The sequence below is a fragment of the Tupaia chinensis genome, unplaced genomic scaffold (assembly GCF_000334495.1).
Source record: "Tupaia chinensis unplaced genomic scaffold, TupChi_1.0 Scaffold000240_1, whole genome shotgun sequence".
Classification (NCBI taxonomy): domain Eukaryota; kingdom Metazoa; phylum Chordata; class Mammalia; order Scandentia; family Tupaiidae; genus Tupaia; species Tupaia belangeri.
The window spans coordinates 1,466,776-1,485,029 of NW_006159718.1; positions in this window are offsets into that span (position 1 = coordinate 1,466,776).

Genomic DNA, 18,254 nt, shown 5'->3' on the forward strand with positions numbered 1-18,254 from the left:
GGGGTGATTTCTCGCTTTCTGGCTCTATGTCTCTCTCTGTCTGTCTGGCGAGTGCATGCGCCCGCTAGAAAAAATCTCTCCAAAAAAAAAAAAAAAAGAAAAAGAAAGAAAAGAAGTCACAACATTACAAATCTTTATGAGAGGAAGAGAGAGAGACAATGAGACACCAAGGTATTTACTGCCAAGACCAATGTAAGAGTAATGTCACTTAATTTAACAGTTGTGCTCTTTCTCCCAAGATCAGACTTACTGAGTGGCTAGCACAGTGAGGCTAGCTCAGTGAAACCTAATCAACATAAGTGGAAGACTGAAAATTCCATTTTCTCCAGAAGTAGAATAATTCACAATAATGAGTACTCAACATGGCTTCCTTCTCTGCTTGCATTGAGAAGGAACATGGATTAATTGTAGCATGAGCTGTAAAACAACATTATGGTGAATTGAACAAATATGTGGAGTAAAGCACTGCAGGACTCTGGCCATCCAGACAAAAACCTAATGAGATGTAAAAAAAGATTGGAATAACATTTGCATAACTCTGGAATCCAGTCAAAAACTTATAATAACAAGGGGACATTGAATAAAGAAAGAAATAGCTGTGTGATAGTAAGAGAGTGCTGTGGCAGTTTAAGCCACCTGCCCACCACCTTTCATTCTCCAGGAGAACAGAAGCACATAAATGGCAGTGAACTAGTGTGGGTGGCAAGTGCCATAGGGAGCATGCAGATGTATTCTCAGAAAGTGTGACTTTGTGTTTCGCCATGTCTTGTGACTCTCAGAGTTGCACAGAGCACGCACTCTCTGGACAGCAGCTTCTTGGGCAGTTTTTAGTGAAATAATTTAAGGGCAAGATACTGACGTGCTGCAGTTTGGACTGAGGGAGAACAATCAGAACAAACAATAGATGGAACAAAAAGCCTTGAAAAGAGTCTGAGAGGTGAAATATGTGGGAAAGTAAGGGCTTTTAAAGTCTCCTGTATGCACTGTGGAGTCAAGAACACCAAGGCCAAGCTCAGAGCTGCATGCATGGCTAATAAAAGCCTGAGAAGATCTTAAGTTTTCACCTCTGGATAACTTCAGGCTCCACACCAGCGGAAAGTGAAGACTAAGGCAGAATTATAAGTGACCTGTCTACACACTGAAAAAATGTCCCACACAGCCATTCTACAAATACTGAGAGATTTTTTTTTTCTTTTTCCCCTCCCTTGGCTCTAAGTATTTAAGGAAACTGTCAAAATACTAGATGACAGCTGAGAAAATGTAACAGAGATGTCAGTGGCTGCATATGACACAGAACAGAGATTTTAGAAGAATAGCTTAGATGAGTCATTAACCAAAAAATAAAAAACAAAAAACCTCTTTCAAACAGAAACACATACCTGTGTTGTGCAAAGAATATGATTTCTATAGTTAATATAGTAAAATATTCAGAACATCTAACTTTCAGCAAAAAGATTATAAGTCATGCAAAAAACCCCAGAAAGTACATCCTAGTCAAAATGAAAAAAATTACTAGAAACTGTCCCTAAAGAAGTGAAGATACTGAACTTGCTAGAAAAACACAGTTTTATTCTAAAGAGCCAAAGAAAATCATACACACTAAAGAAAACCAAAACCACAGTGTCTCACCAAATAGAGAATATTAATAAAGAGCTGGAAATTGTAAAAAGAAATCAAATAGAAATCATCGTGCTGAAAAGTATAATGAATGAAATGAAATATTTACTAGAGAGGTTTACATCAAATTTGAGTAAGAAGAAGAAACAATCAGTGTGCTTAGAGATGAAATCAATTGAGAGTACTTAGTCTGAGAAAGAGAAAGAAAAAAGAATAAGCAAACAAACAAACAAACAAAACACAACAGAGCCTACAAGACTTGTGAGACACCATCAAACGTATGAACATATGTATAAGAAGAATCCCAGAGGAGAGGAGAGATAAAAAGGGAAAGGAAGAATCTTCAAAGACACATTGCCAAAAAACTTGATGAAAGATAAGAATCTATGCTTCTAAGAAGTTCAATTGCAAATAGTTTATTAAAATATTCACGAATCACAGTCAAATTGTCAAAACCAAAAAAAGAGAAAAAAGAAAGAAAGAAAAAAGAAAGAGAGAGAGTTTTGGAAGTGGCAAGAGAGAAGCAATTAATCATATACAAGAAATCCTTGAGAACATGAAGAATTTCTTTTCAAAAACCGTAGAGACCAAGAAGCAGGTAGAATAATACACTTAAAGTAGTGGAGAAAAAAATGTCAACACATAAGTCTATATCTACCAAAACTATCCTTCAAAACTAAAGGAGAAATTAAGACATTTCCTAATTTTTTAAAAAAAGTATTTCTTACAAGTTCTTGTACAACATACAATACTAAAAAGAAGTCATTAGGTTGAGAAGAAATGGCATTAGACAGAAACTCAAAGTCATATGAAAAAATAAAGTACATCAGAAAGGTAACTAAAAGCCTGTTTTCTTATATAACTTAAAGACATAAAACAAGTATTAATTTAAAGCATAGAACAGTAAGTATTAATAAGTCTTAATTTATCTTAATGGGAGTACAATGGATAAAATGTAATAGGGTTAATCATATCATAAAGGGGGCTAGGTGAAGCTGGGAAAAGGCAAAATGTTTGCATACAACTAAAACTGAGCTAGCATAAATTCAAACGTGACTATTACAAAGCTAGATATTAATGTTAATCTTTATGGCGACCACTAAAAACATGCTAAAAATAAGAACCACTAAAAATATACAAACCAAGAATTGAGAAGGAAAGCAAAATGATACACTGAAAAATAAATCAGAGGGAAAGATAGTAATGGAGGAATACAGGACACTAGGCATGATGAAAAACATGACATACAGCAACAAACACGGGGACATCAGGAAAGTCATGACACATTATTGCATAGAAAAACACGTCATGATTTTCTAGACAACCTAATAGCAAAACGATGTAAGTCCTCTTTTAAAAAAAATTCTTTTTCACATTTAATCATTACATGTGTATCATTACAACATACCAAATGAATTTTCCCATCATAAATACACTACATATTGGTCCAGTCAAAGACATTACCATATACTTTATAATCACCAGATTTCTTTCCATTTTGGGTCCCTGAAATGTTTTGCTTCTTTTTCACCCTCCCCATTTCCCACCCACCCCCACTTCCTCCAGTATCATCATCACTCTCCGTGCCTTTTTTCCCCCAAAGGTCTCACATATTTATTACTGAACCAACATACTGATGCGGAACTTAGAAACAAAAGGAAGCATCATTTTTTTCCCAATAACCCCCAGGTGAGAAGATATGGCGAAGAACTGAGTGGACCACACATACCATGATGGTGGGGAAAAGAAGAGCCATGACTTTGTAACTTCCAGTCATTCTGTTTCTGCCAAAGAGTGCTGACATTTGGTATTAAGTCAGTCCTGTATTGATAATTATTTATTTAAATTTTTTTTAAAAAAGTCTTCCTTTCTTAGATTTAAGAGTAAGAGATACAGAAACAACACTGCCCAATAGGGTCTTGATGCCATGACCAGCTCCAAGTCAGCCCCAGATTATGGGCACACACATGTCCAGAATACGCAGCAAGGTTTTCAAGCGTGAACCAAGAACCTTCCCATGATGGACAGCATTGCAGAGTGCCATGCTTTACTGCTATGCCACCTTCTGACCCCAATTGTAATGATTTAAAATAAAAATGGGTTAAACTTTTTCAACTAAAAGCTAGATGTTGATGAACTATATGGAAAAAATATTTTCTGACTATTGGCTCACTACAAGATACTCAGTTTAGGTTCAAAGATACAAGGTAATGGGAAAGATAATACATAAAAATTATAAACTAAAGAAAGCTGGAGTAGCTAAACTAATATCAGACAAATTATACTTTGAAAATTGTTATGAGACAAAGAAGGACATTATATAGTCATGCAATGTTCAATACACTAAAAGGACATAGCAATTGTAAACATATATGCACTTAGCAACAGAGCCCCACAATGTATGAAGCAAACACTGACAGAATTGGAGGGAGATAGTTCTAAAATAAAATAGTCATTATTGATTCAGTATCCACTTTTTATAAAGCATAGTACTAAAAAAATCAATAAAGATATCAGGAACTTAAGCCTATTACATAATGTTTATGTGGAACACTCAGCTCAACAATAGCAGGATAGACATTGTTCCCAAATGTACAAGGAACATTCTTTTAAAATTTAACTTTTTATTTTATTTTTCAAATTTGACCAGAGAGGGACAGAGTGAGTGAGTGAGAGAGAGAGGGAAAGTGAGAAAGCAAGCCACCAAGTCTGGGACTTGAACCATGGTCAGCTACATGGGAGTCCAGTGCCCTTAACCACCACAACACCTGTTGGCCCTCAAGGAACATTCTTAAGGATAGATTATATTATGTTAGGCTACAATACAAGTTTTAATAAATACTAAAATCACACAAAACATCTTCACACATATTGAGATCATACAGGTGGCAATACTCCCCAAAGAAATCTACATATTTGACACATTCCTATCAACATTTCCTTCCTTCCTTCCTTCTTTCTTTCTTTTTCTTTTTCTTTCCCAGAACCAGAAAAACTTGTCTTAATCTTGAAAAAGAAAAAGTTAAGTCAGAAGATTCATACTTGTCAATTTCAAAACTGATCACAAATCTACAGCAATCCGAACAGTAGGATACTGACATTAAGAGAAGCACATAGATTAACAAAATAGAGTTCAGAAATAAGACCATAAATCTATGGTCAAATAACTTTTTGACAAGGGTGCAAAAACAATTTAATGGGGCAAGAATAGACTCCATAATAAATAGTGTTGGAACAACTGGATGTTTGTAGCAACAGAAAGAAGTTGGACACTTACCTTGTCTCATGTACAAAATCAACTCCAAATGGATCAAAGACCTAAATTTAAGAGGTAAAACTAAAAGATATTCTTGGAATAAAACAAATCTCAATGACCCTGAAATTGGCAATGGATTCTTAGATATGAAACCAGACATATAAGCAGCAAAAGAAAGAGTAAACTAGACTTTATCAAAATTAAAAACTGTTGTTCATCAAAATACATCGGCAAGAAAGCAAAAAGATTACCTAAAAAGAGTCAGTCAAGTGGTGTGGTGGTTAGGACGACTGGATCCCATGTGGCTGCCTGTGTGGTTTGAAATCTAGACCCGATAGCTTGAAAAATACGACAGGCTCATGTGCATGTATGCTCAAAATCCTGAAAGGAGACTAGAGGAGAAGGGGCGGCATCATAGCCATCCCCCACAGGGGATGCTTTTTTGTTTTCTCTTGCTCTGTCTCTCTCTCTCTCTCTCTCCAGCAAGAGCACCTCTGCCAAAACAAAAGATTACCTAAAGAATTGGAGAAAATATTCATGAATTATACATACAATGAGAATTTAGAGTTCAGAATATATAAAAAGCTCCTGCAATTTAACAACTAAAAGACAAACAATCCTAGTTTTAAAAATGAGAAAGTACTTAAGTAGATATTTCTCCAAAGAAGATACATAAATGCCCTAAAAGAATAGGAAAAAATGTTTATGGATCATGAAGGAAATGCAAATCAAACTCACAAAGAAGCACCATTTCACACCTATTAGGGTGACTATATAAATATCTTTTAATTGTTTTACATTCAATCACTGTGTTATCATTACAGCATACCAAATTTTCCCATCATGAATACACTGTATATTGGTTTAATCAAAGATTACCATACACACTATTATCAACAGATAATTTTCCATTTTGTATCTCTTAAATGTTTTACTACTTTCTTTTTCCCCTTAATGCCCTCCCTCTTACTCTCCCCTATTTCTCACCCTCCTTCCACACTGTCTCTAGTATCAATCACCACTGCTCGCCAAGGTTTTATACTTTCCACTCTTCCAGTTTCTGCCATAGAATGTAGATACTCAGGATATATCCTGGGGATGTACAATGCCTCTCTTTCATAGTCAGCCTTGCTTCATTTAGCAGCAAATCTTCCATATTTGTCAAAAAACTGTGAAATAACAAGTGTTGACAAGAATATGGAAAAACTGAAACTCATAGATTTCTGGTAGGAATGTAAAAAAGTGTATCCACTGTGAATAGCAGTTTGATGGTTCTAAAAAGTTAAACATAGAGTTATCTTGTCATTTCTTCACAAAGAAAGAAAGACATTAGTGGTTGCCAGAGGCTAGGAGGAGGTGAAAATGGAGGGTGACAGCTTAAGGAACATGGGATTTCCTAGGGGAATGATGAAAATGTTTTGGAACTGCATACAGGTGGTCATTGGGCTACCTTGTGTCTTGTATTCAACACCACTGAATTGTTCACTTCAAAATGATGAAATTTATGTCATGTGATTTTTACTATGTTAATGAAAAGAAACAGCACTACAATATCTTTCAAATCATAGGCTCTAACTTTTAAAGTTGTGTTAGTTTATTTCTACATCTATTTGGGCTAAGGCATTTTGAAAAGCATAAAATATTCTGCATACATCATATAATCACATATATATGAACATATATAAAATCAGTGAACTGATACACTTTCCTTCATCATTTTCACAAATTAGTTCACTGATAGAGCAGAAGATATTGATTACTCAGTTTTCTCCAGAATAAAAGAAGCACAGATACTTCCAAATGTCATCAGTTTCTTGTGGCAGCTCAAGATCTACCCTTCCTGGTTGTCATCTGTCACTCACTCTTCGGGGTTGGGCTTTTGCCATGTGGCTCCACTGCAGTTGCCTGAATTATAATGAATTACGGGCATGCTCAGGTCTCCACCTTAAATGTCGGTATCACCCAGGCCAGCATGGGAGCAGTCGCATCTGTCTGGATCTGGTTCAAGCCCTGGATCCTTTGAGAACACTGTGTTATTCACATACCACCAGAGGGAATAAGCTGCCATGACTACGTCCTCAGATCCTGGTTATTCAAAGGACAGACCCCGGACCAGCAGCCTCAGCAGCCTGTGAGGGCTTGTGACAGACGCAGAAACTCAGAGCCCGTCTCAGACCTACTGAGTCAGACTCTGCCTCTTATCAGATACCCAATGATTTGCACGCACATTCAAGTTCAGGAAACATGCCCGGCTGGCCTCTGATTTTATACTCACACCGTTACATGTTTCCCTTTCCTCGCCCATATAAAACCCCAAAGCGCTAAGCTCCCTGAAAGTAGATGATCTGTTTCATTCACTGCTATATCCTCACATACACGGTTCTGGGCTCATATCCTTCCTACAAAAATATTTTCAGAATTAGTACAGAAATGAACTGATTCTGCAATTCTCCCCAAAAGAGGCTTCTTTCTCCAGGTCATTAGTAAACCACCTTTGCAGTTTTGATGGGGAAAATGCTTGAGCTGGAGCTTGGCTAGCTGAGTATTTTCCACGTCAGCATTTAGACAGCGTCAAGAGGCTAATAAAGCTAACAGAGTAATCAGAGGCAAATGACAACAGAAGCCAGGCTTCTCCCACTATCCCAGAGCACAGGATAATTTGACAGTTCAACGTTCCCTGTTTGCCAAAATACTTCTGTGGCCCATTTCTCATTATGGAAAGTGGCCCTGTGGGGGGGCATGTCATTGTGTCTGGGTGACAAGGGCCCATATGGGAAAACACAGCTTGGTGTGTTTGCTGCTGGGCTTGGCAGGCAGTGAGTGACAGGAGGTGTTTGGAGGATTCCCCATTGGAAGGCTTCCTCCTGCTCCACACCTTGTGCTGAAGTCTGAACAGAGACACAGCCCTGGAAATGTTCTGCCACTCTCGGCTCAATTCCTTCTTCCCTCCCTTCTTCTTTCCTACTTTCTTCAAATACCTATCGTCTGAATCCAAGGATAATTGAGGCACGGTCCTGTCCTCACAGTGCACCCTCTTTATCCAGGGATAAAGAGAGATAAATATATTTAGAGAGAGAGAGATTGACTTTCTCTACCCTAGGACACAGAGTGGTATAATAGAATTATAATACCATACAATTTACTCATTTGATGAATTCTGAAATCCACATACCCTGCAGTCTCAAAAAAAATAGCATTATCACTAATATGTTTATTATAAACACTTAATTTGTCCATGCACTTTTTCAATTTTCAAGGATCTGATTTCAAAGTCAAATTGATAAAATAAATTTATAATCTAATATCTGCTTTCTTTTTATGTCTCTTATAACATTCCTATTTGCTTTTCAACTATAGCAAACCATACACACACTCAATTTTATATCCTCGCTTTCTTAGATAAACAGTAACAAACTGTCCACGTTTTTATTCTCTTTACTTTAAGGTAGCAAGGTCTTCCAGAAAACCCTTCAAGCTAAGATTCAGAGACACTCTGGTGACTGTGGATTACAAAAGTTCACTCATTAAGCCTCCTACTGACGACCACATGGTTATTCCAGTCTATGATATTTCAAATACTCCTGTAAAGAACTCCTAGAGAATATGGCTTTTCATATTTTCCTACGTATTTTTGACCTTAATTCCTAGAAGTGGAATTGCTGGGTCAAAGAGTAATTGAATATGTAATTTTCCTGGAAACTACCATTTATGCCTACACAGCTCTTGTTCATCTTCACTGCCCCCAGGGATACGCGAGAATGCCTTGTTTTCCCCACAGCTCTGACAGCAGAGCACATTGTCAAACATGTCTTTTGTTGCCAACGTAATAGGTGAGAAATGGTATCTTGTTACAATTTTGCCTTTCATCCCTCTTATTGTGAGTGGATGTGAGCATATTTTCAATGATTATGAGTCATATGCATTAAGATTCATATTTCTTTTTCTATGAATTTTATGTTAATGCTCTTATGAACTTTATGTTAATATTTTTAGTCCATTAGTGATCAGAGATGTTCTAATTTTTTCTCTATTTTATGTCATTTACATATTAGAAATATTTCATTTGTGATACAAGTTGCATATAATTTTCCAACGTGCCAAATTTATTTCACTCTACTTGGCTTTCTTGTGTGTAACCAGCCAAAAGATTTTATTCTGTATAACCACATCCATACAGTATTTCACCTGTGGTTTCATATTAAATTATAGTTAGAAAAATTGGTCCCTAATGAATTCTCCCAAATATTCTATTACTTTTTTTACTTTTATTTTAAAATAAGTGTAGATCCACAGAAAATTGCAAAATTAGTATGAAGAGATCCCATGTGCCCTTCACCAAATTCCACCAATGCAACATGGTAAGAGCTTACATTATTATTATAGTATAAAATTCAAATAATTAAATCAACATTAGCATCACCCACACCACTTAGTTTTTATGATATTTAAATTTTTTAAATTTACATTTAATCTCCATGTGTCTTTGCAGTGTACAACATTGTTATTTTCAGCCTATCAGTCAGATTTACAATCACTCATTAGTGTGTGTGTGTGTGTGTGTGTGTGTGTGTGTGTGTGTGTTTCAAATGCAATTTTATCACTTGTGTAGATTTGTTAACCAACAACACTATCAGGTTGCCGATTTGTTTCAGCACCTTGAATATCCTTCTCATGCTACCTCTTTATAGTCAAACTCATTCCTGTTGACCACATTCTGTTCTTGACTGTTCATAACCACTAATCCATTCTTTATTTCTATAATATTGTAACTTCGAGAATGTCATATAAATGGAATCTTACAATATGTCCATAACTTTAATCATATGAAAAAGTTCCTGTGTATTTTTGGCATAACACATTCATAGTTTCAGAGATCAGGGTGTCAACATTTTTGAGGACCATTATTATGCCTATACAGAAAGTGCCAAGCCAATTCCTACAGTGGCTATGCCATTTTATATTTCTGCCAACAACATACAATAGATATTGTTTCTACACATAATCATCAGTATTTAGTATTATAATTATTTTATTTTCCTAGTTTTTAGAGACAAAGAGATGGAAAGTGAGAAACCACCCCCTTGTGGGGATGGCGACTCCACAATTCCTTCTCCTCCATCCTCCTCTTGGGATTTTGGGCACACACACTGAGCATGATTTTCAAGCCACCAGATACTGGACCCCAGCAGTGCTCAACCAAGTGGGAGTGTGGCACCTTAACCACCATGTCACCTACTGCCCTGATTTGCATTTTTTTTTAATGGTCAGTGAAGCTGAACATCTTTTCAAGTTCTTATTTGCCATCCATAGTTCCTAGTTAGTGAAGTAAATTATGTGTTTGTGATTTTTGCTCATTTTCTAATTGGATTTTTTTTTCTGTTCAGTTTTGTGAGTTTTTTAACATATTTTAAATTTAAATCCTTTGTGAGATGTATAGTTTAGAAAACATTTTCTTCCAATCTGTAGACTGTCTTTTCATTCTCTTAATAGGGCCTTTCAGAGAGCAAAATGTTTAATTCTGATGAAACCCATTTTATCAATATTTTCTCTTAGGATCACATTTTTCAGTGTCATGTTAAGATGTCTTCACCTTGCTAGGTGTCTTGAAGATTTTTCTCCTAGAAGTTTTTTATTTTACATTTTCTATTTAAATGCTATCCATTTCAACTCCTTTATGTATAAAACAAGTTTAGGTTGAAGTATTTTGTTTGTTTGTTGTCTATAGATGTCCAATTGTTCCAGCACCGTTTGTTGAAAGGATGTCTTTCCTTCATGAGTGGTTGTTACATCTTTGTCAAAAAAAAAGTTAGTCAGAGTTATGTAGAGCTATTTCTTGGATCTCTATTCTGTTCCATTTATCTAGATATCTCCCTTTCCAATACCATGCTGTGTTTCTGTGGTAAATGGAGTGAATATTTGTAAGCAGTAAATATGAAAATTTGGTGAACTTATTTTTATTATTTTCTTCCTTTTTTTAAAAAAAGAATCAATAAGTGAATTCTAGCCTAATTAAACACTGAAATATGCCGTAAAACTTCTATGATTAGAATAGCGATATACTGACAGACAGAGTCATAAAACAGTATGAAATCTTTAAGTAGACTTAACAGCATGTGGAAATTTAGTACAGGATACAGGAGAAATCTCCAATCAATAGGGAAAACACAGACATTTGGTAGTTTTGACACAGCTTGAAGACAATAAAATTGGCTCATTCCCTGCAATGTTCATTAAATTTTCAAATGAATCCCAAAGTTTCAATAAAAACACCCAATCACCAGAGGAAAACATGGATGAATATATGATTTGTGAGTTGGGGAATATTTTAAAATCTATTACTCAAAATCCAGAAGCAGCAAATAAGGAAAAATATAGGTAGATTTTATTAAATTAAAATAAAAAACAACTATGTGACAAAACAAAACCCATAGGCAAATTTAAAAGCACATTACTTTTTGGAGAAAATTAGTATTAATAAGAAACATAAAATCAGGATTTTATGTAGCAAGAACATTCAAATATAGCAGAGAAAAATGCCAATGACTTGTAATCATTCAACATCAATTGAAAAGATGTTAATCCTTGTTTATATAGTAAGAAAAATGTAAATTAAAACTAAAAGATATTATTTCTCACTATCAAAATGTCAGGAACTTGGCTGGCCAATAATGGATATGATGAAGCTATGTGGAAACAAGTACTTCATATGTCCATGGTGGGAGTGCTAAAGTTGCAATCTCTTTGGAGAGGAATTTGGCAATACCTAGGAAGAACTACATATGCACATTTCACCTTAGACCTAGTAATTCCACTTCTGGAATCTCTCCTGAAGATATACATAATAGAGATTGCAAATTTCTCAAAATATTTTGCATTTATTCTTATTACTTTAATATTTTCATAGATTTAAGACTTGATCTTTCTATAGCCAAATAAAAAAGGAAATGAACTATTTATTATGTTGCAAATTATTTTTAAAAGAATATCTTGACTCTAGGAAAAACAAAAAGGGACCAGTTGATGGCATAATGGTTATGTCACTGGATTCCCACAGTCGACTGTGGTTCAAGTCTCAGACCCAGTGACATCAACTCATGCCGAGCGTGTGTGCATGCGTGCCCAAAATCCCAAGAGGAGAATGGAGGAGAAGGGATTGTGGTGTGGTCATCCTCCCTGGGGGATGATTTCTTGCTTTCTGTCTGTCTGTCTCTCTGGTGAGTGCATGCAAAAATTTCTCTCTAATAAAAAAGAATATCTTGATATCTTGCTTTCATCTTAATTGAAATAAAAAATAAGATAGATATTATGCTTATGGGCACAGCTCCTATACCACTTAACACCCTCATCCTCCCCTGAACACACTCACACTCACACACTGAGAATTCTTAGGTTGCACAAAGAATATATTGTCATGGGCAAAGAGAAGACATAATCAAAGAATCATGGGCTAAATATAAAAAGAAAAAAATTACTAAAGCCATTAAAGTGAGGACTGTGACTACAATCAGATTATAGGGGGACAAAATAATGCTTGCATAGCCTTCATGAAATCAAGAGAAAAGAAAATCCTCACAGGGAAAAGGGTATTTGGGATCTGAATGATTTAGTTTGACTATTGACCAAACACAAACAAGTAACTGTAAATCTTACTCTGGTTCTATGCTATCTGGAGTTTTAAGTTGAGGACATAAAATGTTCAGAGTAGGAGCAGTATAAACCCACCTCCTCCCTGGGCAGAGGAGCCAACTGAGCACAGCTAGAACTGGGGGTGGAGAAGCAAGCCCATAAGATAGAGAATTTGAGGGGGTTTGCTTATAGGATCATACAAGTGCAGAGAATCAAGGGGAAGAACGTCCTGGAGTTTTGTCTTGAGCACAACCTTCACCTCGCCTTAGCATGATGCCCATGCCAGCAAAGCTCTTGGCCAGTTCCCTCGGCCAGTTGGTGAGAAGTAGACTAGCAAAGTTCCCTCATGTGGCACTGGATCCTTCTCTTTCCACTAGGCTGCCTGCACCCTTGCCACTGCTCCAAGAACATGCCCTCAATATGGAATGGCCAGACCCTGAGCCTTGTTAAGTCCGTGGGCCTTTTTTTCATCGTGGCATGATGACCAATGAAAGCCCAGTAAGACCTCATCTGCAGGTAATCATACTAGTCACATAGTGGGTAATGTCTACACAGTGAATCAGAAGGTCAACCACAAGAACGTCCATCCTTCATACTGAAAACCAAGAGACTTCTTTTAAGTTGTAATAAAATCATTATTAGTAGAGTCACTGCAAATAAACAGGGACTTTTCAAATTCATTGATGGAAAATCCTCCATGCAATAAAGTAGTTTTACTCTCTAAGATAGCATTTGTTATGAATTTAAAAGAAATAGTTATGCATTTCTTCAAGAATAAGCTAAAATGTCAGATTTTCAGTAAAACAAATAGACCCAGTGAGTCTTATTTACTCAAATAAATAAAAACTTACGTTTTCACAAGAAATATTTATTTCAATGTTTATAAAATTTTTATTCCTAATCACAAAAGAAGTCTGGAAATAACCAAAATAACCTTCAAAGTATCAATGAAAACTTGAATGGATCTCAAATGCATTATTTTAAGTGAAGGAGAACTAATTTAAAAGATGATAGTGTAAAAATGGTAAAATTATAGAAGAAATAGACCAATGGATGTTGAAGGAAGGGTTGTCTATTAAAGAGACATGGAGAAATTTTTGAGGTGATAGAACTATTTTATATCTTTGTTGTGGTGGTTACTGTATCCTATTTGTTAAAAATCAAAATACATACTATTAAGAATAAATTTTATTGTAAAATACAATGTTACATACTGTGATCATTACTTTTCAATATAATTGGATTCTTTCTAATGCTACACATTTTATAGCATGCATATATAAAGTTTTCCTGAGAAGGGGTCTATAAACCTCATCAGGCTGTCAAAGGGATCCATAAGGAGAAAATGAATGAGAAACTCTGTGGAAGGTAGTGCTATGCATCACTTCTACCTATGGTGGGTCTGAGCTCTATCCTGTTAACCCCAAGGGTCACCCAAAGACTGTGCTTACTTTTTGGTTATGTGTCAGTAATTCACAGATGGGGAGATAGGATATCAATGTGTGTGTGTCTGTGTGTGTGTGTGTGTGTGTGTGTGAGAGAGAGAGAGAGAGAGAGGTCTCTATGACCCCCATCTTGCTCCTAACTCAACACTACCTGTTTGTGCTTGTGTAATCATGCCTCCCAGATGCCTCCCTGGTTTCTGGGATGATGTCTGCAATCTTATCTCCTATTCTATGCTTTGCACCCTGTTTTCAGCCAGTGAGCTGTTCCAGTAATTCTTCATATCTTGCTCATTCTGTGATGCCAGTAAAGCAAAGTTTTCTGTGTTTTAGACCTTTTGAGTTGTTTTTCGTGATAGATTGAAGTACATAGGCTGCCATTACATAACCACGTTTCATGGTACCTGAGGTATCTGGTATTTTCCTCTTTAACTACTACATAATATTTTACCTAAATTGACTTTCTCAGAGCGAAGCTGTGTCATTCTTACTGCTAAGTGAATGGATGGGCACCAATTATTAGGAATGTAATAACCTTCATGATTAAGTATCATATTTTATGACCTAGTTCTGGGTATATGTCCAACTTTATTTCTATCCAGTGTTTCAGTCCTGATTAGATAACATGACCATTCAGAAATAAAAACATTTAATAAATCGTGGTTGCAAATTTAAGATTGGCCTTTTTTATTTCAACTAACTATTATTTCAATGTTGATACTCAATTCTATTCAACTATAGTGTTCTTAATTACACTTCAAGTCCAATTAGAAAGGCATTAAGGGTAATTCTATGCCTCACAGGACGATGTGAGCTACATAAACAGGCTTTTATATTGTATAGTAAGATCGGAAAGTGAACTGAAGGTCCTTTATTCCAGTGTTTCTAAGATGTTAGCATCATGGCAATGAAAATTTAAATATAGAGACATTTTTTCACATGTTGAGATCATAGTGAGGTAAAAGAAATTAGGAAAAAGGAAACCAAGTTATTATGAGGCCCAAGGCCTGGAGCCAAGCAGAAACCCTGGGAAGGCAGATTTTTAATACTGGGAGTGTGATTTTCCTAATAGCCACAATTTTTCAGATGAAATGATCTCTGCTGTAGGGACCGAGTTCTTCACCACCAAAATGCTCTGCCACCAGCTACACAGTCATTTCCCAGGAAGGCCTGCGGGGTGGTTTTGCATCACATGACACAACGGACCAATGGCCTTGAGGGCCTTTCCAGTCCTGAGAATCCTCAAGTCTCTGGTCCTGGGAAGCTTGACTTCTTTTTCAGTTGTCCTGTCCAAAGTAATCTAATTAGATTTAGGACAAAATCAGATTTTCTTTATCCCCCTTAAGGTGCAGAAGGTTAATTATATTACTCAGTTCTTGGTTCATTATTTCTGCTGGTCTGTGCAAAGCTCTCCTCTTATTTGTTTAATTAATTCAATTAGTTATTCATTCCCTCTTATCTCCACAGTCTGCTCTTATTTTCCTCTCTTACATTAGACACATTTCTAATATATATTTCTATATATTAGAATTTATTTTAAAGATATATATTAATATATCTTTCTGTTTGCATGAAAACCTGTATCCCTGCAAAATAGGCATTTGTCTTGCAAAATGCACGCTGTTGTTTATATGCATGCATTTTCAATTTACTCTAATGATGTCATGTGATATTTCTTGTTCTGTTTCTTTTTCCATTCAGCACTCCATCTTCTATTCATTTTACAATACTTGGTGCACAGCTTCCAACCACAGCATCACCCTCCATGGCATGACTTGATCCATTCATTCTCTACCTCCACAAATAAAATAAATGCCTACCTATGTGCTCTCATGGACTGGCAAAGTGTGGCCCTGACATGTTTAGCATTCTGGTGCATGTAAAGTCAGAAGTGTACATGTTGAGTCCTGAGCATGCAAATACTTAAATTGAAAGGGTACTTTCATCTTACTCTGGTGATTGGCAGACTCAGTCTAACCCCACTCACAGTGAAGCAGGGTTCTGACTTCGACGGTCCTTAATCTCTTGGCATTATCTAGCTTTCTAATTCTGCCAAACTACAAGATCTCTCTTGTGTGGGGGGAGGGGGGCGTGGGGAGGAGTGGGTGAGTGTGTGAGAAAGAGAGACATACTGAATGGGGCATGTCATGCCAAAATCCTATTATTTCCATTAGTCCATCCCATCAGGACTTGGGGCAAGAGTGTGCCCCCAGTGTGTCATTCAGCCTCCAGGGCCACGATTCACACCACAGTTGGCCATGTGGCATACACTTTTCTATGCATAGCACTTAACTGCTATGCTACATACAGGGCCTGCCCTTGTTCCATTTTTCAGATTGAGTTTTCTTCTGAGAAATGAGAGTGGGATGACAACTATGGCCAGAGGAGAGAAGTGGGACAAGCTCAAGGGGTGCACGGCGTGTATTTAACTCACCTTCCTACTGAGGGTCGTCACTTCCCCTGAACGCAAATATGCTCAGTGATGTGGTAAGGGAGAACGGCAATTCTCTGCTCCAAAATTAATATCAAAGGGCTGGAATGTAAGGACTTAAACTAGAGTTATGAAGACTAGGATTTCCAGAATATATTGACCAGTAATACTGGGAAGTGTTCTGTGGAGCTGACTTACCAAACAAATATCAGATACGATTTTTAATAGTACATACCATAAGGATCATAAATCTATATTAGAACTATAATGAAAAATATAGCATAAATAGGAAAATGAAGCATCAGCCAACAGGAGTGATCATAGCCTCTCATACTGAGATAACAATGGGGAATTTGGGCAGAGGGACATTGTTGGAGGCCATAATTTTTATTTGCTTATTTATTTCATTTCCAGAGGCCAAATACACTCACTAGAGAGAGACAGAGAGAGAGAACACACCCCTTGGGGTATGGCCACACCACAACCCTACTTCATTTCTCCATTACATCAGGGTTTGGACACACACACACCTGCACGCCTGGTGTGTCCTTTAAGCCATGGTGGCTTCGTGGGCTCTGTCTCCCTTGCCCACCAGTCTGTAGTGCCAGCCACCATAGTTTCTAAATGAGAGGAGTGGCTTTCCCAAAGACACCAAGTCAAAAGTGTAATAAACCACTTCCCAACAAAACACAGCAAAGAACCTACGCACCACATAATCTGAAAGTTGGCAAACTGTGTGACGAAAAGGCTCCGGCAAAGTGCTTTGTGCCCAAAGTCTTCACAAACAAAAACAAAACAAAACCCGAAGCACCTGGTAAAGTTTATCAAATAAACAGAGCACTTAGTAATTAAAGTTTCTCAACGACAACATAAATTACATGTTATACTTTACAATAGAATTATGCACTTTGTAATCTTCAAGTTACATATTTGAAAGCACATTTTGTCCAAGCAAATGAAACCTATGCTCTCAAACTCATAGCGTTTACCTCTCACAAATACGTTATTCCGTCTATTGCTTTACGCGCCCAGAAAAATACCCATTTTCCGAAGAAGTAATTGTTTGTCCAATTTTGACTATATGGGATTTGAAACAATAATCAATTTAACGAATTTGGAAGAGAGACTTCTTTGCTGCTTGAAAGCAAAACAAAAAAACACTACTCATCAAGAATTTCTATCTTTCCATGGGAAGTCTGTACTTATATAATTTTTGAGGTAGTGACTTTTTCTTAAGAGTAATTAGAGGGAATTCCTAGCTCCATATTTACACCATTTGAATTTGAATTACTTTGACAGGAGAAGATTTAGTAATTCATCAAATTCAAAGCACTCAAGTGTTAACTGTTTAGATAGCAAAGCTCTACCCTTTGGAGACATCTCAGCACTCCTATACACAGTCGAATGTCAGAGGAGTTGTAGTTGCTGTAGAAACCAATAAATAATCACTGCAGTAGTTGAGATGTTAATCTTGAAAAAAATCATAGTATTTTAAAAAAAAACTTTGGGAATCATATCAAATTGGGGAAAATTTTGACACTTTAAACAAATTGCTGCAGTAATTTGCCAACATTTTTTTTAAGTTTATTTATTTATATATTTATTTATTTTAATTTGACCAGAGAAGGGCAGAGTGAGAGAGAGAGAATAAGAAAGCAAGTCGCTAGGTCTGGGGCTCAAGCTACATTCGGCCATGTGGGAGTCCAGCTCTCTTAACCACCATGCCAGCTGCTGGCTGCTTGTCAACACTTTAAACAATTTACTACTACTTATTTAAACAATGCATTCAACTTATTTTTTTTTAATTCTAAATTGATAGGATGGGCTATCTCCTAAAATCCAAATCTAAAGAGAAAATGGAGATATAATTCATAAAAAGGGA